At 41.5% G+C, this 6,328-nt stretch overlaps 1 long non-coding RNA gene across 1 annotated transcript; it reads left to right on the top strand.

Moving 5' to 3' along the window:
* Positions 1 to 615: 615 nt before the first annotated feature.
* On the top strand, positions 616 to 5,779 carry LOC119323388. Its single transcript, XR_005156278.1, has 6 exons — positions 616 to 1,307; positions 1,681 to 1,791; positions 2,836 to 3,013; positions 4,624 to 4,747; positions 4,826 to 4,924; positions 5,434 to 5,779. It is a non-coding gene; the product is annotated as an uncharacterized LOC119323388 (long non-coding RNA).
* Positions 5,780 to 6,328: the final 549 nt, after the last annotated feature.

The following is a 6,328-nucleotide window of genomic DNA, read 5'->3' as shown; positions in this document are numbered from 1 at the left end:
CGGCATAATTATCCATCACCGATCCATTGCGTACGAGCTTTTCATATATTGTTCTTCGCTTATTTATTTTTCCATTGCTACTGTTACAGCTACTACAAAACCGAAAAACATTTATCTTTATTGTTGCTACTGTTACCATTACTATCATACTACTTTTGCTACTAAACACTTTGCTGCAGATACTAAGTTATCCAGGTGTGGTTGAATTGACAACTCAACTGCTAATACTCAAGAATATTCTTTGTGTCCCCTTGTGTCGAATCAATAAATTTGGGTTGAATACCACTACACCACAACACTTAATTAGGGGCAGTCAACTGCCGGGAGAAATACCAGATTAACGGCAAACTATCTGCCAGGAATCTTATTACTGCCGGAAGAAATACTTAAGGGCGGAAGAAATGCAGGTAGAAATTGAGCAACGCAGGCATTTAAACTGCTAGCAATGATGTCCATGTTTTAGGTCACCTTATCTGCCGGGAGAACCGAACCCCGACTCCTTATCTGCCTGTGCTGTCTGTGGCGCGAACCGAAAATAATTGGCTCATTGGCTCGGGACACCGAGACATTTCAGGCAAAAAAGTAAAGAAATAGGCGCCGCACCTCACCTCACCTCACCTCTTCCCCCAAGTCGCGCCCCCAAATCAAAATCAGCCAGCCTTCCACCCTCGATTCCATCCGCCACCGACCACCCTTCGCCGCTCCCGTCGACCTCAGCGACAGCCGATAACCCTTCGCCGTCCCCGACCCTAGCCTCACCCTTCCCCGCCCCCGACCACCCTCCACCGTCCCCAAACCCCTACCGCTCCCGGCTTCCTTCCCGACCACCGTGGCGGGCAAGGGTTTGACCGCCGGCCCTCCTGGCCGTCCTCCGGTTGGTCGCTAGAGGAAATGGCTTCCACCCTCCTTCCAAAGCTTGTGACCACGGATCTGGCTCCTCCCACCGTTCCTTCCCCTCTCCTGCTTGGAGCCGCGTGTGACCACGGATCTGGCTCTCCTCCACCAACGGCAGCTGGGATGGCGCGGATCCACCTCTTCTCCACAAGCGCCGGCCGAGACGACGTGGATTCGCATCTCCTCCTCCCTCCCTGCCATGGCCGCCTTTATCTGCTGCGCCCCCCGCCTCGCAGCTCTGCTTCTGAATGGAGATCTAGAGGAGTACCCGCCGCTCACCGTGGCTTCAATCCTTCTTCCCAACTGGCCCCAGAGGCACAACGTTAAGGGTGCAAGCTCGACTGATTCAACAGTCTGCCTTGGCGTGATGGCTCCCCGTCAACAACCAGGTTGACCATGGCCTATGCTAGCTTGTAAGCCCTTATTCTTGTGCACCTAATTGATGGGGCTCTCTTCATTCAATAAATTATCTTGATCTCGTAACTATTATCAATCTAATGATAAGATCTGATTTATGCAAATCTTCTATACATGGTTTAGGTAGTAGATATCATCTTATTGGTTTAGAATACTGGTTCTGTTCCTGGGGAAAAAGTATTACTTGAATTGTATCTTAATCATCAGACCAGATTCATGAATTACTAGATGTTTCAGGTGAGCTGTCTGGGGTCCGAAGTCCCTTTGTTCACATAGTACATTTTTGTTCCTGTATGTGGATATTTATTTATTCTATAAATATAAGTGTTGCAAACTTCTGTGAAGTCTGATAAAAATAGAACAATGCAGCAGTTCCTTCCCCTGTCCCAGTCTGCTGGAAGTGTCTCTGCTGCCTCCCCAAGACGCTGGAAGGTCACCCCCATCGATGCTCTTTCCGCCACTTCCACAAGCCACCAAACTGTATAGTTCATGCCCCTAATCTACATGCCATGTCAAGTTGCATCCTCTTCTTGCTTAGCTGCAAGTGCTCAATGCACTAGGATATACTCCCTCTGTTTCTAAATATAAGATGTTTTGGAGTTTAAATTAGACTGCCAAAACGTCTTATATTTAGGAACAGGCATAGTATATAAAAATCTACCTCTTACTGATCTCTTGTTGTATATTGGGAAGAGAAATATGCTTTGAATCATCTCCACAAGGATGTAGAATTACATTTATGGAAGGTTCGTATTCAAATTATTAAAAACATGAAGGAATGATCTCCTTTTAAATATGTTTGACTAGTAAATGGTATTTCTATGTAGTAGCTGTGTGCGCAAGGAAGATAATACAGGATATCACCCACTTTCATGCCTTAGCTCAATAAATTGACATTAGTGAAAAGTAAAAACTGACAACTATACTTACTCATAGACTGGTACCTAGCGCAAGTATAGGGTCTGGTAGACTGGTACAAGAACAAATTAAAACCATTCCAAACAGGCCCTTTATGGTTTTTTGTTGGATGTCTGCATTCTAGCTAAAGATGACATTGAAGTTAATTGTCCTCCATCTTGCTGTGATAGTCAACCTTCTCTGTTTTATTTCGACTCTTCTATTTTTCCTGTCATAATGATAGTCTTGTGATAAGTGGCACTACTATGTCAGAGGGATGTTGCTCTGCTTTGTACCAACTTAGAATTCATGTTTTAGACTAACCTCATATTTCAGCTCGGCATTATAACTTAGGTCTTGAAAGGTTTGAAAAGATCTTGAAGGTGTTGGAGGTTGGGCAAGATCCGCAAGGCATCCATACTAATTTTTTCTGCTAATTTTGGTAGTAGCTTCTCTGTTTGTGTTCTGCAAAATCCGATGGAAAAAACAAGTGCTATGTTTTTTATATTATAGACGATGATGTTCAGCAACTAAAGTGTGCGCCTTTCTTTTCCAGTTTTCAGTTACATGCTTATCTAGGTGACACCTAACGTGTCAATCCTAATGTGCCACGAATTCTTGTTTCAGGAAAAAGAATGGAAAAGGAAGAGAAGAAGACAATGCTGAAGCACAAGAGCAAGAGAGGCTAGCTATACTTAAAGCAAGGAACAGCGAGGATTCTGAACGATTTGGGTCCTTTAAATTTTCAAATCTAAATGAAGATTTTGGAGGCCGAGCCAGTCAGGGACAAAATAAAAGGAAGAAGGTGATCTGTTTGGTTACTGCATCTATTGTACAATTGCATCTATCGTAAAACTGCATCTTGTTACATGCTTTGCGCAGCCCACTTTGTCATGCACATTAATTCATGCTTTGCACAGTTCACTTTGTCATGCATATTAATTCATGCCTTTTGCAGTTCACTTTGTCATGCACATATTAGGTGCATGTTGATGTTAAGTTCTCACATCATCTTGTTTGCTAATTTGTAGAGCAATGTAGAAAATCCTACTGTTAAAGTAACTCGAGTTCTTAGGTCCTATATAACTAGAGATACTCCATGAGCAGCATAGATGAGATACTTTTATTCTTGTCAGCCCGCCTGAATGCACGAGAGAGCCTAGCTGTTGCTCAAAGACTGAATGCACAACCCACTGCAGCCCAGTCTATGAGAAAAGCAGACCAGCAAGCCTGAGATGATGTGTTTCCAAAATAATTGAGTGTTGACTAATGCCTTAGTACTACCATGGTTCAAATGTTGAATTTTTTTCCTGTGTTTTTCTTTAAGCTGGCCCGCCCAGCTATTTTGTTGTAGCTCGGCCACTGATCCAAAGTAAAACAATATTCTGCACTAGAAACAGTACAAGATATCTCTGGGTCAACTTATGTAATAAAGTAATCTTTGCATGCAGATTGTTAATATCAGTGAGAAACTTTATCTCAAGTTATTATATGATCTTAGTTACTGCAGTTTTCAGTATGGTTGCTCTTGCCGGTCGACTTTAGCTTAGCCTCCATTTCTGAATGTCTTGAATTGATTTCTCTTCCTGTGTTTGTCGCTCTTCCTATTTCCATTCCCGGTGCCATAGTAATATATAATTGTTTCTGATGAATATAAGACATTCAGTGTGCTTAAGGACATGGGCAAAACCAAGTATAATTTTAAGAGGAGCATTTACGAGATCGAGCAGCTGCATGATTTCTCAATGCAAAGCTCCTAGCTGTGTTTGTGCACTGATTCTTCCAATATATTCTTAGGATATGCCTAACTACAGTTTTGTCACATGGATTCCTCCTTATTTTGTTATCAACTCACTTGAACTTAATTAGTTTATCTATTAATGTTACTGACTTGAATTGTTTATGAATGTATTAGGTATCAATTTGTCAATCTTTTACTAAATATAAATAAAATACAAAAATGTTGCAACAAAATGGGTCTGATTCCAGAACTAAACATATTTTTTATACCCCATTCTCAACTATATGCTCTAGATTATTATGTTGTAGTTTGAAATCCAAATATAAAGATAATTACAATTGTTATCTAATTCACAACCTATATACAGGAACCAGCAGCATTTTAGTCCATTTTAATCTGTATCCAATTTAGTAAACAACAAAATTAGGCGAAATGGAAATACAGAGGAAAAATGAAATAGCCCACCTAAAGATTTCCCCATAACCATTTTGATTTGTACAACTGGTAATTTAACCTTCCAATATGCAGATATTGTGACCTCACTTAGGATAGCGGATCCCAGGATCCTTAAGCAAGCCCTTGATAGACATGCAGACCACTAAGTTCACATATTTGTGTGCTGAAAAAGTTTCGGCCCTCTGCTGTCACTGATTGCTTCTTACTTTTCTGTACAGGGACCCTGATTGCTTTGCGTGGACACTGTTTGCTTATTTCTCTTGGAGGGTTACTAAAATGCGGTGTCTACCTTGTGTTGGAAAAACTTGAACTCCAGGTCTACCGGAGTTTAGTGAAGAAAATGTGAGTGTAAACTTGAAGGTCTCCTTGTCACAATTTTACAGAATGAACAAATCCTTTTCGCTTTGCTTTCTTCTGCAGGCATATCATCCAGAGGGAGAAGGAACCATGGTCTAAGGCGCATCAAATCAAGCTAGAGGTCTCTGCATCCATTTTAGTCGAGTAGCAGTCTTGCGAAAGGTAACCGTGGCAAACATTTTATCCTGTTACAAGCACATTATTTGGATGAAATGGTGTTTATTGTTGGTGGCTTATTTGTATGCCTAACAAGTTGGGCGCTTTTCTTCAGGGTATGTCATAACCTCAACCTTTAGGTTACTATAAACAAGTTTGGAACGACAAGAATATTAAATTATAATTTTTCACTGTTTTGTTACTATAACTGGAATGGAATGAGCTGTGTACATTAGCCTGATTCAAATCCTTTTCATCTCCAATAAACGATCTGTGTACAACATCAGCCTTCATTCAAACTCCACGTACTGAATAGTTTCACAACGTGTGCTGCTACAGCCAACACCCAACAGCAAGGCAAACAAAGAAGGCATTAGAACACTTGTCCTTATGTGATGTAAAAATTGCATTTTTATTGTGCTTCCAGTACTAGTTGCATGTTAATGTATGTTACAATAGGTTTATTGTGCTATGAGAGCTCCATTTTGAGTTTCCATTCTGTATTTCTGTTACAGGTTTCCCAAAGATACACTACTTGATGGAGGTTTGGATGATCTACAAGCTGCTGAAGGTTTGCAAGATCTGCTATTAAGTTGGTGGAGTGATAATGTAATGCGCTTTGTTTGTTGAACCTGGAGACATTGGCAAGTTGTGCTCATTTTGGTGGTTGTTTTGGCACATAGGCCACTATATGGCCATTTTGGTTGTGGGACACATGTAGAAACATATATACTTCTCCCATTGTGGCACTACTTCATTTTGGTTGTGTGGCACATCTATCTAGAAACATGTATGTACTCCTTTTGTGGCACAGTCTGCTTATATATATTCTTATGTTTATGGAATGAAGTTTAAGGTTTCTGATGAGGCCTATATGTTACTTTGAAGTGTATGTATAAATTGTGTGAGGTGTCCTGATTGCTTAACATAATGAATGGATATTACATCAGGGATGTGTACAATAGTTTGCTAGTGAAATCGAAGTGCTGGCATCATAACTGCCGGGAAAACATGCATGTGCAGGCAGCTGAACTGCCAGTAATTGTAGTTTCGTGTGCCCTGACCAATCTGCCGGGAGAAAATAGACTGCCAGCAAATACAAGGGCCAGGGCAGAGAAACTGCCGGGAGAAATTTATCTGCCGGGATAAGTAATCCCCGGCAGTCGTTCTCGTGGCGGTTCTATCTGTCGGGAGAAACATAGTCCCGGCAGTGTGTCTGCCCTTATAAGTGCGTTCTCCCGGCAGTTTTTCTGTCTCTATATCAGTGTTGTGGTGTAGTGTACTCTACCCTCGAAAGCTGTTGCGATCCCCTATACTTGTGGGTTATCAGTCGTCGCGTGTCCTGAACTAGTGTTTTCCTGTAGCATTATTGTCAGGCGTATTCTCGAGGCTGTACTTGACCACAACAGT

This window comes from Triticum dicoccoides, chromosome 6B (genome assembly GCF_002162155.2).
Source record: "Triticum dicoccoides isolate Atlit2015 ecotype Zavitan chromosome 6B, WEW_v2.0, whole genome shotgun sequence".
NCBI classification, from domain to species: Eukaryota; Viridiplantae; Streptophyta; class Magnoliopsida; order Poales; family Poaceae; genus Triticum; species Triticum dicoccoides.
The sequence above is the reverse complement of the archived record's forward strand: the minus strand, read 5'-3'. Positions and strand labels throughout refer to the sequence as shown.